The following is a 15958-nucleotide window of genomic DNA, read 5'->3' on the forward strand; positions in this document are numbered from 1 at the left end:
GTAGATCAGCCATAGTAATATGATGGAATTGGAATTAAATGATACTAGTTTGTGAATGAAAGGACAGGGTGAAGAGAAAGGGGGTTGGGGGGGGGAGAGCTCAAATCTTGTTTATAAATATTTAAAATTTTTACTCTCGACAGTCAGGTAAATTCACTAAAATTCTAAGTGTGTGACATTGCAGTGAATCTAAGATTTCTTGAGTGCCACAACAAGAAAAGGTGATGGCTTTAGTTTTCTCTCAAGTAGACTTACTATAGGCATGCATCCATTGAAGCTGCTCAAGAGAGAAGTGCAAGTCCGTAGTGAGTAGGGCTTCCTAGCCATAGCTTCTGTAAATAGACCACACTTGGCATACACTCCCATAATATCCCAAGCATGGTGTTTCTTCCAAGAGTCCCTCAGTAACAATCTCATTATGAATTTGTCCACCCACATCAAGTTCTTGCATAGTGCTTTATACATTCAAGATGCAATTAGAGGTGTGCTCTATACATTGGACATATATGTCACTTTGCATCCAATGAAAAGAACCCACAGCTCAGACGTGAAGCTCCTTGTCCACCCATCTTTCAATATCCTTATATTACATATGTCATCCATGTCAAATTCTTCCATAGTACCATATTCCTTCTAGATGCAAGCTTACGGGAGAAGCCCTCACTTTTCTTTTCCATACCCATGCTTCCTCAATTGGATGTTGATCCCTACCACCCTTTAGTGTACATCATGTCAATCAAAGCAATGCCAAGTATGATACATCCAAGAGCCTCCAACTAACACTTTGATCATGAATTAGTTTACCCATCTTGCATAATGGCACATCTTGCAGTGCAAGTATAGGTGATTGCACCATTGGAAAGAAACCCTACTCAAAAGGGGCAATGAGAGAGGTAAACAAAACGATGGTCAACACATACATTGGTTGGTAAGCCAACTTGTTTTAATGTTATGAAGCATTACATGGTTGAAACATCCATACGACATATTAAAGCGAAGTAGTAGAGGAAGGGAAAGTGTTTTCAATTTTCATCCAATTTAAGTTGGAAGGGAATTTAGAAAGTGTGGTTGTCAACTTTCATCCAATTCCACCCGTCCTCAAGCTTTGGTGATAGATTGATTAGCCAAGCCAAGCATGCACATACACACATAGATGCATTTGCACATATAGACCAAACTCTAAAGACATACTTAGCAATATAACATGGAAACTTGTTGTCTTCTTGTAGTCATTGTACAAAAGCAAAGTCTATGAAGGAGTACGAGCGGAAGGGCGACGCGAGAGAGAGTGCGAGAAGAAGGGCATGACGATATGGTGAACTCGCTCTACTGTAATGTGTAGAGCATAGTGAGTTCTTATTAGGTTTTTACAAAAGAATATGTGTACATACCTGGCGGCCCGCCCACTTACCTGGGCGACCACATTGGGCTTTATACCCCAACAACCTCCCACTTAAAGTCCAATGTGGTACTTTAAGTGTGAGAGAAGCTACTATACAAGCTAATATACAAGAGATGTAGAGAAGTGATGTACTACCCTACACCTAACTGCTTGCGAAAATGCGCAAAGCTCTCTGAGGGAAGTCCTTTTGTAAGTAGATCAACAGGATTTTTTGTGGTGTGAACTTTGACAAGCTGAAGTTGCTTATCCTCGAGCATTTCCCTGATGAAATGATACTTCACATCCACATGCTTTGTCTTTGAGTGATAAACTGGATTGCGAGCCAATTGTATAGCACTTTGACTATCACAATATAACATAGGCATCTCTTCTTTGATTCCCAGATCTGTTACTAGTCGATAAAGCCAAATTGATTCTTTGCATGCCTCTGATGCTGCAACATATTCAGTCTCTGTAGTAGACTGAGTAACACAATCTTGTAATCTAGAACGCCATGATACTGCTCCACCAGCAATTGTAAAGACATACCCTGACGTAGACCTTCGGCTGTCTAAGTCACCTGCATAATATGAGTCTGTAAAACCCTTTACACTTAGCTCCTGACTCCCATAGCATATACGCATACTCTTTGTAGCTTTCAGGTATCTCAATATTCCTTTCACTGCCTCCCAATGTTTCTTGCCTGGGTTTGACATGTATTGACTTACTACTCCCACTGCAAATGCAATGTCTGGGCGAGTAGCAAGCATTGCATACATCAAACTACCCACTGCAGACGCATATGGAATCTTATCCATTTCAGTCTGTTCTTCCTCAGACACAGGACAATCTTGTTTGCTAAGTTTCACATATGGTGGCAATGGAACACTCAATGCCTTTCCCTTCTCCATATCGAAACGTTGCAAAACCTTGTCAATATACTCTGTTTGAGATAACCAAATCAACTTCTTTGATCTGTCTCTCTCAATGCGCATACCAAGTATATGACTTGCCTCACCCATGTCTTTCATGTCAAACGATTTTGCCATCTTTGACTTCAAAGCTGAAATTTCTTCCAAGTGCTTGCCAGCAATCAACATGTCATCCACATACAAAATAAGGATCAGCCAACTGCTATCCTTAGCCTTCTTTGTATCTAGACAGTGATCGAACTCACTACGTTTGTAGCCTTGAGAAAGCATAAACTTGTGGAATTTATGGTACCATGCCCTCGGTGATTGTTTTAAGCCATAAAGACTCTTTAACAACTGGCATACCCAATCTTCCTTGCCTTTCTCAACAAACCCTTCTAGCTGCTGCATGTAAATTTCCACATCTAAATCACCATGCAAGAATGCTGTCTTGACATCCATTTGGTGCAACACAAAATCTAATATGGCAACCAATGCAAGAAAGCATCTCAATGTAGTCATCTTGACCACCGGAGAGAAGACTTCCTCAAAGTCAATGCCTTGTTCTTGCTTAAAGCCCTTGGCAACAAGCCTTGCTTTGTACTTTGACTGACTATCATGAGCGGTGATCTTATACCTGTAAACCCATTTACAGGGTAGAGCCTTTTTGCCCCGTGGTAATTTAACTAGCTTCCATGTCTGGTTTTTATGTAGAGATGTCATCTCGGATTGCATGGCCAATTGCCAATTCCCGGAGTCCTTCATTTGCACTGCTTCCTTGTAACATGAAGGCTCATTGCAATCAGTCAACATGACATAGTTCATAGATGGAACAAACCTATCAAGAGGTCGCGTGACACGTCCAGATCTATGCACAATAGGTGGCTCAGGCTCAGCCACAACCTGTGGTTCCACTCTATCCTATCCTTGCTCCTCTTGAGCCCTGGCATTTTGTCTTGCACGTGCAGGTCCATCTTCTTGGAAGACAACTCTTCTAATCTCCTCAACCCTCTCTGGTTTAGAATGATATTTAGATTCATTAAAGTGAACATCATTGCTGCGGATAAACTTTCTAGATTCGGGATCCCAAAGTCTGTACCCCATCTCACCAGAATTACCATAGCCTAGAAAGATGCACTTTCTACTCTTTGGCTCAAGTTTGTTCCTAAATTCCTTTGGAACGTGAGTATATGCCTCACAGCCAAAGACTCTGAGATGCTTGTATGAGGGCACCTTGCCTGACCATACCATCTCTGGCACTGAATCCTTCTGCAAAACCTTGCTAGGAGATCTATTTACAAGATGAACAGCTGTTGATATAGCTTCAGCCCAAAACCCATTTGGCAGCTGTGCATTAGACAACATACTTCTGACAACATACTTCTGACCTTCTCTTGTATGGTCCTATTCATCCTCTCAGCAACACCATTTTGAGGAGGATTGCAAGGAGCAGTAAGTTCACGTTTTATACCTTTTGACTCACAAAAGTCCTGAAAGGCCTTTGAAACATACTCTCCACCATTGTCAGTGCGTAAGCATTTAAGCTTCTTGCCACTCTGAGTCTCCACAAGTGTCACAAACGTTTTGAAAACACTAAATGCTTCATCCTTGTGCTTGAGAAAGTAAACCTATACTTTCCTCGAGTAATCATCTATAAATGTCATAAAGTAAGAAGCTCCCCCTAGAGATAGGTTAAGCATAGTTCCACACAAATCACTATGAACAAGTGCCAACTGTGTATCTCTTCTATTGCTTCTATGCTTATGTGGCTGCTGTGTTTGCTTACCATACAGACAATGTTCACAGAATTCAAAATCATTAAATGAAAAGCCAGGCAAATAACCAGAACGAGACAAGATTTCCATTCCCTTCTTGGACATATGTCCTAACCGGCTATGCCACAAAGAAACGTTCGGCTGCTCGGTTACATTGATTACATTTTTAGAGACATTTGATACATAAATCATGTAAAGTCCTCCAGAATTTACTCCATGTGCTACTGTCATAGAACCCTTGGATATCTTCCACATGTTCTGTCCAAAAGTGGTGACGTAGCCAGCATCATCAAGTAAACCTGTGCTGATCAAGCTCTTTGTAATTGCGGGAACATGTCTCACGTTCTTCATCGTGAAAGAAGAGCCATTCAGAAACTTCAATTGAACATCTCCAACACCTAAGATCTCACATGTCTGCCCATTGCCTAGCCGAACATGATCTTTAGTGGTCACATAAGAGGTAAACCACTCCTTGTTTGGAGACACATGAAGTGATGCCCCTGAGTCTATAATCCAGTCACTCAGTGCATTTCCATCAGATGCTGTAAGAAGAGCTGAGTCCATTGTATTCTTCAAGAAGTAGATGTCTCCTGACACTAGACTGTCATCCTCTGCAACAGTGTTTGTCACATTTATTTCTTGAATCTTCACTGAGGACGTGTTCTTCTCACCATGGTCTTCAGCTTTCTCTTTGCCTTTTTCTGCTTTCCATTCTCTGCAGTCTCTTTTCATGTGACCCTTCTTGCCACAATGGTAGCATTCTATGTCACTCTTGCCTTTAGCACTGCGGGACTTGCTACGAGACTGATTCCTCTTTCCACCTTTGTACTTTTCTTTGGTCCTTCCCCTGACAACTAAGGCTGTTCCTTTGCCTTTGTCCATTGTCTTTCTATTGGTTTCTTCAGTAAGCAGACTTCCTTCTACACCTGCTATGTTCAATCCATATGGAGGTGCAAAATTACTGAAAGCTGTGCGAAAAAGTGTCCCAACTTTTCGGCAATGTGATCAACAGGAACATAGCTCTAACAGGTTCATCAAACTTGACACCTTGAGCTGACAACTGACTATAGATTGTGTTGAATTCATTCAGATGATTGGACATAGGTGTCCCTTCTTTCGTCTTCAAGTCAACAAGCTTCTTAAGCCAGTATACCTGTGAAGCTGCACTCTGCTTCTCATTAAGATCACTCAGCTTTAAACATGCTTGATAAGCCGACATCTCATCTGCTACATTGAAGTAAACGCTTTCTGCCAAAGTCAGCATAATGGTAGAAAGTGCCAATTCATCCATTTCGCTCCATTCATCTTCGTCCATATCTTCTGGTTTTATCCCCTTGAGCTTTATAGGTTTTATCTGCTTCTTTTGTACCAACACGTGCCAAATCTGCTGCTTCCAAAATGGGAAATTGGTTCCATCCAGCTTCTTGATATTGTAAAGAGCAGTGTCCTGTGATCCAGCCATAGCTACGCTTCACAGTAGTTTACTTTCCTGGGAAAAATTCGGCAGAGCTTCCCCTGTAAAATGACCTCTGAACCAATATCAACCTGTCAAATGAACCAAGAAAGCTTCAGATTTTGCATAAATTTTGGCAGAGTCTCCTTTGTAAAATGGCTCTGGTGTACTAAAAAACAGACCAAAAAACAACTCAAAAACATTGTCTCTCTGACACTGTAAGCTGTGGGTAAACCTGTCTTGCACCTGTACTGTCTCTGACTGTCCTGTCACTGTCCTGTAAGCATAGACTGCGACAATGCCTCAACGGCAGTAAAGCAAAGATGCAATCCCAACTGTCTAACTCACAGTCAATACATCCTAGCTGCCTATCTAAGGGTGCTTGAGGGATCGCTCCAAGACTTGTATCACCGAAAGGATCTCAACATTCGAGAATCCCCCATCTCAATAAAACCTCACTCGACCCTCAACAAAGGCTGCAGTAAATCTGACAGTACATAGACTTCCCACAAAGTCATACATCCACAAATTTCCCACTGTATGCTGTAACCGTTGCGGCGGTTGTTTGCTGCGTGACTCACAGCCAGCAAACCCTCAACAGACATACATCATCTCTGACAATACATCCCATGTGGAAGTACCTGCAATGTCAGGATGAAATCTGGAATATCAAGCAGCAAACACAAGCTACCTGATGAACTAGTGGATGTCGCTTACAGTCTCTGTGTAGATGCGCCCGTGTTGTATGTGACACGCCTCCAAGAACTGTGAGCCGTCCTTCGATGTGTAGACAGCCACAAATCAACACTCTCGGAGTGTCGATATCCTTAGCACCTGCAGTCGTAGGCCGAAAACCCCAAATTTGCAGAGTCGGATCTGCACCCGCTGAGACCACGTAGTCGAAAATGGCCTGCGCAGAACTTTGTCGAAGCCGAACGGTGACCGAGATGACCTTAGAATGAAATTCTGTCAACACCAATTCCTTTGGGACCTCCCACGAGATTTGGGGCCGTGTCTTCGCTTGTCGAATTTCACTCCAATCTGAGTTGGTGACTCTAGCCTCCTGCAGTGCTGCCCCGAGCCTCGATCTGAGCTCTGATACCAGTTGAAGGAGTACGAGCGGAAGTGCGACGCGAGAGAGAGTGTGAGAAGAAGGGCACGACGATATGGTGAACTCGCTCTACTGTAATGTGTAGAGCATAGTGAGTTCTTATTAGGTTTTTACAAAAGAATATGTGTACATACCTGGCGGCCCGCCCACTTACCTGGGCGACCACATTGGGCTTTATACCCCAACAGTCTAAACCCCAACTACCATAGTATTTCAAGCTCTAAGTGTGTGTTAGATATGGGGGAATGTAGGTGTGTGTGTGTGTGTGTGTGTGTGTGTGTGTGTGTGAGAGAGAGAGAGAGAGAGAGAGAAAGAAGTTTGAGATAGAGTTCACAATGGTACAATCCACTCTTCACAAGAGAAATATTCAACTAAATTAAACAATATGGGTCGAAGCATGTATAGGTGGTTCCACTTTTTGCACCTTTTGCTGGTACCACCCCAGAAGGAGGAAACTATCATGTTGCATGCAAAGGTATTTTTTGAAAAGGATGCAAAATCTAGGTGTATCTGCATGCGGGTTATCATGGCATGGCGTGGGGTCCCCATTTTTCAAAAACCTCATTAAGAACTGATGTGGCCCCACCTGACACCTACGCGCGAAGCTAGCCTGCTTTCCTCTTCTCCACCCTTCTCACAAAAGCTAGCATGCTCTCCTCTTCTCCACCCTTCTCACAGAAGCTGCCGTGCCCTCCTCTATGTAGGAAACTCTTACAATTCTAAATTGTTGTGAACTTTTAGGTGCTTAGACCACTTTAAAGTGCCTGGACATCACTTGAGAGATCAGAGCGCTTAAAAGTGATTAGAGTACTTTAAAGTGCTAGAACCACTACCAAGTGCATGAGAAGTGACAACGCTTATAAAACTTCGAGACACTTTATACCACTTAAAAGTGCTTAAAAATCCTTGTAAGTACTTGGTAGTGTTTAAAAGTGCTTGTAAGTACCTGGTAATGCTTTAAAGTGCTCTAGAGTGTTTCAAAGTGCCTCAAAGTACTTGGAGTGCTTCCTAACATTGAAGTGTTGTAAAGTACTATAGTGTGCACTTGAAACAGTTTTGAAGTATAGGAAAACATTCCGTGGCACTTGGAAACACTCTGAAGTGCTTGAAAGTTTTTGAAAGTGATAATTCTTGATAGACCACTTTGAAGTACTAGAAAGCATTTCCTAGCACTCCAAAACATTCTGAAGTGCTTGAAAGTTTTTGAAATTGCTTCATTGTGCTTCCAAGTGCGTTGGATAATGCTTGATAAACATTCAAGATTCATGGTTGGTTGTCTAATTTTTAATTTTGTTTTTCATTTTGTATAGACAACCGTTTATGATATGGAGAAGATGCTACGTGAGGTTAGAAGGCAAGCCTCCTTCATGAAGGAGATCTACAAATTCCTTAAAAGAGAGGGCAGGGCCCTTCTAGTGCCCACTCCACATTCCAAGTCTACCTCAAGTGCTGAAACAGTTATAATTGGTGGAAATTGTGTTGCTTGTGGACAAGTGCTATCGGATAACCGAGGTTTTTTTATCTGCCATGTGTCCACAAGTACCATCCCTTCTGCATTTTTGTTGTTTGTGCAGCCGTGCCCAAGTGTGTTGTACTAGAGTGTCAATGGGAGATACTTGTTATAACAAGATGATGGGCCCTTGGGAATGTGTATGAGGAGCTTGTTGGTAAGCTGGCGATTTCATAGAACAGGAATCATGCTACTTTGTTATGTATATTAAATGTGTGCTATGTTTCAAGTGAGCCAGTGGTGGCTGACAAGGGATGTGACCCAGGCGCTTCCACGTTGTTCACGTATGATGTGGACAAGCTCTTTGACCTGGACACCATGGTGAGGAAGCACAAGAACTTTGACAGAGAGATTCTCGAGGAGACACCTTGTTCTGTAAGCAATGAAAATAATGTTGGCTTTGTCTACTTGTTATCCTCCTATCTCTGGTTCATGGTCAGTGTTCATTACCTTACTATTGCAAACTTACATTACCTTACCTCCTATCCTCCTAACTTGCCTTACTATTATAAACCCAAGCACTGATATTGGTAAGGACGACCAAGATGCTGCGTTATTGGATCCAGAAATGGATGCAACCCTGCAATTTGTTCAGGGGAGCTGCAGAAGAAAAGAAAGAAGGAGGTGGAATGTGGGCTTGTCCGCGACCCCAAGAAAGGTATTACCATACTTTCCCCCAAACCAGAGCATGAAAGAAGCTAAAGCTTCTTGCAGCTTTGTATTTTCTTTTTTTTTTAATGCTATCGTACTATCTCCTAACATTATAACATATCAGTGTTTTCTCTTAGATTTTGTTCATGTGTTCTATATTGAAAATTCATGCTACTGGCTCAACATGCCCACCACCCACTGGTGAGGTACAACACATTGATCGCAAAGCTCCTCCTCGCACCATCACTCACTTCAATCTCAATAGAGATTTGACAGTCATTGTTGACTTCAACAATGTACTTGCATCTGTCCATGATAAGCGTACAACAACACTGCGCTCGGATGTATCAATGATGTCATTTTCCAAACGAACATGGGATGAGAACATTACCTACCGCTTATGGCAAGACGCAAAGATTTTCTTAGTTGCATTGAGTCAGGTAGCAGAGGTGTTTCTGTGGACCTCTCGCACTCAACAAAAGTTGGAACATGCTATTAACAAGTGCCCGACTCAGGCCAAGTGTTGCTTGAGTGGCTGGCTCTGTCAGAAAAGCTGCCATGTTAGCAGTTAGTTTTTTGAGAACTCCCCAAAGCCAATGTTCTTGATCCTTCTTGCAACAAAATGAGAGGCAGTGGGAGAATTTCTTGAAACAGTATGTAGCTGAATTTGTGTTACAATGGGCTGAGAGTGGTGACAGATGAAAAACCGTCAGTGAGTGTCCATTTGATGCCAGGAAGAAGCCTCTTGCACAATGGAATTGGGATTTGTACATAATAAGGTACGGTCACAAAAAACATTTACCTCTCTGTCCCTCCCAAAGGTGCCCCCTGCCAAAAGCCTCATACAAGCGCCCAAAGATGGAAAATTTACATAGTCTTCGTGTTAACATCTGTTTATACCAAATATAATGAATCCAGACTAATACAACAATGCTTTCATGTTGGTGTCCACTTTATTCTTATCGTGAGTGCGCGGTAAAGTGGTAGTGTGTTTGTTATTAGTGGTGATAACTGATGTCAAGTGGTGGTAAAGTGCTTGAAATGTGCCGTCAAGTAAAGGTTATTCGTGGTGAAGTTCTGGAAAGTGCCATCACGGAGTCATGTGTTTTGGTGAAGTAGGTCCTATAAAGTGCTGTAAAGTGATGCTAATTGGTGGTAAATTGCTCTAGATGTGCTTTCAAGTGGTGCTTAGTGGTGGTAAAGTGCTGAAAGTCTACTATCAAGTAGTGCTTATTGGTAGTGAGGTCCTGGAAAGTGCTATCAAAGAGTGTTGTGTTTTGATGAAGTGAAGGAAAAGTAGTGCTCAGTGGTGGTGAGGTCTTGTAAACTGTTGTCAAGTGGTGCTTTTGTGGTGGTAAAGTCTTAGAAATGTGTTGTCAAGCAGTGCTTATTGGTGGTGAAGTGCTGGAAAGTGCTATCAAGGAGTTATGTGTTTTAGTGAAGTAGGTCTTGTAAAGTGGTGCTAATTGGTGGTAAAGTGCTCTAAATGTGCTTTCAAGTGGTGCTAAGTGGTGGTAAAGTGCTGAAAGTATGATGTCAAGTAGTGCTTATTGGTAGACTGAAGTGCAGGGAAGTGCTATCAAAGAGTGTTGTGTTTTGGTGAAGTGAAGAAAAAGTAGTGCTCAATGGTGGTGAGGTTCTATAAATTGTTGTCAAGTGGTGCTTTTGTGGTGGTAAAGTGTTAGAAATGTGTTGTCAAGCAATGCTAATTGGTGGTGAAGTGCTGGAAAGTGCTATCAAGGAGTTATGAGTTTTAGTGAAGTAGGTCTTGTAAAGTGTTGTAAAGTGGTGCTAATTGGTGGTAAAGTGCTCTAAATGTGCTTTCAAGCGGTGCTAAGTGGTGGTAAAGTGCTGAAAGTATGCTGTCAAGTAGTGCTTATTGGTAGTGAAGTGTTGGAAAGTGCTATCAAGGAGTGTTGTGTTTTGGTGAAGTGAAATGAAATTATGCTATCAAGTGGTGCTTATAGGTGCTGAAGTGCTAGAAAGTGCTATCAAGGAACTGTCAAAGTAGTGCTTTTGTGGTGGTGAAGTCTTGAAAAAATGCTATATTTGGTTAAATTACTCCTATTGATTGAGTACAAACTATGGGCAAACTTTGAATGATCACATAGATAGAACTTACAAGCTCTCCTCTGGGGGCATGATATTATAAATGTGTTCAAATACATCATTTGACATATCATATACATTAGGCTCACCTTCCCTCGGGCACATTGGAAAACTGATGCATTGCACCAGGTGGGAGTAGATAAGAGCAATGGGCTTGTTGTCCAAAAGGATACGTGTATCATCTCGCCCATTTACCTTGTCATAGAATAGTCCCTCAACGACAAATGAATCTTTCTTAATACGGTTGTGCCATTCATCCTTTTGAGAGTTTATGGTCAAGCACCTTGTATCAATTGTATTTGGAAGTACTCCCACCCCTCCACGTACTCTTTGTTTGCACATCTCCTCCATTGACCTTTGATGCATGCCTGGCAAAAGCAAGACAATAGTCTGCGCCTTAGCCCATGCATATATATTTGATTGTAGCCATTATCAAAGTGAAAGGATCAAGAATCTTGAATGCACATGCAATCCACGTTGTGTCTTTGTGGACATCACCAAGCTTGACCTCCCAAAATAAACGATCAACTTTCTTGCATGTCTGTGGACATTCTTTTATGAGGGTTGCATTGATGAATGCAACAACGCTTGAAACGTTATGAAGAATCCGTCCGTTAGATTTTAACTTCTCATGTGTGAGAGCTCTTTTGAGCATTGCACCAGCCCCACGTGTTCACCCTTACCGTGGCCAAAAGCAAAGGAATTGTGCATCATCTTGATACCGGTCATATTGAAAAATTGGGCTACAAACTAGAATGGCTGCCTTGCTTTGAATTGTGAAACAGTACCATCAGACCACACCCAGTGTCGCTTGACACTATAGCCTTGACTTTTTATCACTGATTGTGCAAAAGAAAAGAATACTGCGACTTAAAGTTGCAAACATCTTCTCCTAGTTTTTCACGGCATCGACCCAATTGTAGGTTACTTGAGCATATATCTTATTTAGTGCTTTATTACTTTTGAAGGTTTAGGGTTGATATCATGTTTGGTATGTTGCAAATATTTATCCATCGAACATGACGGATTGGCAACCAATTGAGAGCATAGTTGGGATTTTTGATGCTTTCCATGCATTTATTGGTGAGAAAATGTACCGAGAAAAACCACACAAGGAGTTTGCAGATAATGAAATATTTTTTCACGATATGTCATATTTGGAACCCAGAATATCCTCTAGCTGGGGCTGTGTAACTCCTTTGCCACTTCCATCCTTTGACAACAAGGATTGGTCTTTGCTATCTTCCCAAACTAGTGAAAGCTTCAAGCGAAGTGTTTGTAGATTTCTTCTTCGATGAGAAACCAGAACCATGTTCATTTGCAAGTCTGAGAGCTGTTTGGACTTTTTAGATGATAATTGGGATAGGAAACATCCGGAAGGCAAAATTTTTATTTTGCAAAGGAGTCCATAATTTGCAATTACATTATAAGCTCTCAAAATTTGATTTAGATATCATCTTCTTAGTGGGCAGCTTATTCCACTCGATTAAGATATAGAGTCTATCTCTGAGAACAAACCTTTAGCAATAGAGATCTACTTTTGACCGAGCCTACTTACTGTGATGGAGACAATGTCAAGTAAAACTCTTGCACAACTTAGGGTAGATCTTACATATGAAGACTTCCACTTCTGTCAGAAGTGTATGCATTCAGTCTCAACAATAGAAACGTACGTACGAAATGGATAAATTTTATTTGTCTTTAATGTAGTAAGATAAATATACTAACTCTTTCTTTTTTCTCAGATTCCAAGACACAAGGAGAAAGCAACATTGTGTAAGGAGTCTCAAGTACACTTCACTTGATTGCTTCCACCGGAAGCTAGGTCACATACATTGTGCACGCATTGAGTTTTAATGCCATGCCATCTAAGATGTACACTCCAAAATGACAAATAACAATACATTTTGTGCCGCTCAAACATTGTTTCCTTTAGGGAAAATTTGGACTCTCAAAGGGGCCCTGGAGGTTTGACTTTGCCTCTCTTGTCCAAAAGTGGGTAACCCGATGAAGTACATAAACGCTTTGTCAAAACCCTATCAACCAGCATATCATTGGAAAGATGTTACAAAGTAGGTTCTAAATCCCAAAACTCCGACAAGTTTAGAGTTGATTTATAGAAGTTACGGTCTTCCCGTTGAAGCTGAAATGTGGGGAGGGATTCCATTTATAAGACGGAGTTGTCATATCAAAAAATAGAATCTTCTAGAATATAAGGAATCTGATGGCATGCTATATATCAATGGATAGATCTCAATGAGTACATTCAACAAGTTTTGATTTCATTTTAAAAATTTACCATGCGCCTGTTTTGGACAAGAGAGAGAAAGTTAAAGTCCTTATAGGGTCCCTTTGAGACTCCAAATTTTTTCTAATGAAATTACTTTGTATTGTTTCAAAACTTTACACATTGAATTTTTTCTTTGAAAATGTGTACAAAAGGGTGATAATTACTGCTCCCTTCGCCTGATATTGCTCTCCTGTATCCTCCCCCGGTTGCTTCCACTGCTCCCTTGTCCTCTCCCTTGGTTGCTACCACTGCTCCCCTGCCTCTCCCTCGGTTGTTGCCCCTGCTCCCTCGGGGGATGCTAGTCTTAAGTTCCCTATCGTGTCACTCGAATGCGTGGGCCTCCTCCATGTATTTCCATACATCTTGCACCTATGAAGATTCCCTTTGTTCTCACCCTTGTTGCTGACGTGTAACCCAATCATCTACTTGTGTGGCGTCCGTATAATATTGATTGATTGCGTCTTGCATGTTTCAAATCTGGTTTTGAGTCTGTTGATACCGCTACGTCATTTACTCAATGCGGGCCTATTCGAACTCCTCAGCTCGGGCGCTTTTCTTTCTTGACCCGATGTGCAACAAAATTATAATATGTTGAATGGCCATTACAGAAAAATTTCGCACATCATAGGGGATGTAGTTATGCAGTTCAAGGTCTTGTAGATGTGTGATAATAAAAAAGTAAGTAAAGAAGTTAGTTCTTCTAATACAAACATTGCAACGATTCAAGCATTCAAATAACACACAGACTTACGTTTGGCACATCCAAAATTTGGCAAAGAAGGAGCATAGCATTTATACGCATCCGCCCGCCAAAGCTATATTCATCAATCTGCGTGGGCACGTTGACCCGTTGGTGCTGAGTGGAAGCACCTAGATCATGTTCTAACAAAATGTGCTCTACACAACATACAATTTTTTTGGCGGTACTACATACATAATCACTTGTTGCAATAAGACATTAAAAATATACACTATAAGAAAACGCATAAAGATTCGACTTACATCTTTACACGCCCATGGAATCCCCTGCTTTTCTCACAGTTTTCGTAATAGACAACCTTCTCTTCAATGCCAAATAAAACCAGGCTCCAATGTTCACTACACAGAAAAAAAAAAAAAACCCATCAAGTATTAGGAATAATAAGATCCTAAATCCAACATAGTTTTGCATACCAACACAAAACTCGCCTTTGTGGCACCTATATCCCAGGTAGCGAATAGTAACTCTATTCCCTTGTAGGGAAGGTCCATGCTGGAAATGGACGAAAATCAGATGGTAATTTTCTTTAGGCATTCAGATGGTTTTGGACATGGTCCAATGATGCAATATTGAGATAAATCTACTTGTTGATAGGTGCTTGTGTATGAAGATAGTTTCCTTAGAAGAGCAGGTTGCTCAAGGCAAGGGATTGTCAAAAGAGTACAAGGCAAGGATGCGGTGTTGTCTCACTACATCGGGCGTTTCAACCACAAAAAGGTACTTGACTCTATTATATGCAAAGCTTATGACCGATGGATGTTGTAATATTGTTTTGTAGATCATAATATACCACAAGGAATACTCCAATGACAATGCAAAGTTTCCACTTTTTGCAATGAAATTATTACAAGATTGTGTGGTGGGTATCCCATGCCACTAAATGCAGAAAAGGCTAATTGTGATAGAGAAATATTTTTCTCTACGTGTCTTTGGCATCGGGTATGGGTGCCAAGCACTCAGAGCCCACTATTTCATGTCCTACACAGCTCATGCTCTGGCGGCAGGAGTCAAAGACTCGAAGAGCTTAGACGTATACAACAAAAGGCTATTTTTGAGGGAAAGAGAACGCTTGATGCCCACGGGGATGCTGCCATCAAGAGAGGAAAGAGTTCGTATGAGGGGCTTGCACATTGAAGAGGCACACAGTGAGGAAGAAGGAGGTGCAATGAAGAGAATTAAAAGGATGAGATCACGTCCATCTTCTCCCACTTTGGACTTGTGATTGTCGCCACCTTGCACGGTGCTCCCCTGCATTTGAGTTTCCCCAAGACCTTTGCTGTAATGGAAATGGCCTATGAACTTTGAGAATAACGGAATTAAGAGATTTGAGTGAGCATTTTTGTAAGACTACCTTGAGAACATAGAGGGTGAACTTAATCGATGGTAGAAACATAAACATAGTACTTGATTAACTTGGCATGAATAATACTTTTACAAGAGAGAGAGAGAGAGTATTAGAGAACATGACAATAGTTGGAGGATTGAATTTACTTGGAGCCGCGTCCCCCTCCAAAAGGCGTTTGTATTATAGATTCTCTCATCGAGAGAGACTTGATACAATACAATCTTTGTGTTCCTTGTGACCTAGGTAATGCAATGAAGATGGAAATCTTCATGCATCACAAGCATACCATAAACTTTTCAAAAATCATTAACTATCCCAAGCCTCAGTCCCAAGGTCTCAAACACCTTCGAAGGTGGAGAGAGCTAGCGGGGAATGAGGGTAGGGAAGAGGAAGAAGAATCATCCGTAGGAGAAAGAAATAGTTCCTCACTTATCATCACTCTTATTGCTTAGCATAGCATAATAGCATAGAAATGAAGATGAAGAAGATGAGAGGCTTAGCAATTGAAGCATGGCTCTTGGTTGGATTTGCATTCCATAGCCAAGAGTGTTGGTGTAGGCTCTTCACTTCTCAACAAGCTTGGAGAAGGAGATGGAGCTATTGCACTTTGCACTCCACACAATGAGAGAATGTGTGTGTGTGTGTGTGGGAGAGTATATCCC

The sequence above is a fragment of the Adiantum capillus-veneris genome, chromosome 3 (assembly GCF_014529385.1).
Source record: "Adiantum capillus-veneris isolate H3 chromosome 3, ASM1452938v2, whole genome shotgun sequence".
NCBI classification, from domain to species: domain Eukaryota; kingdom Viridiplantae; phylum Streptophyta; class Polypodiopsida; order Polypodiales; family Pteridaceae; genus Adiantum; species Adiantum capillus-veneris.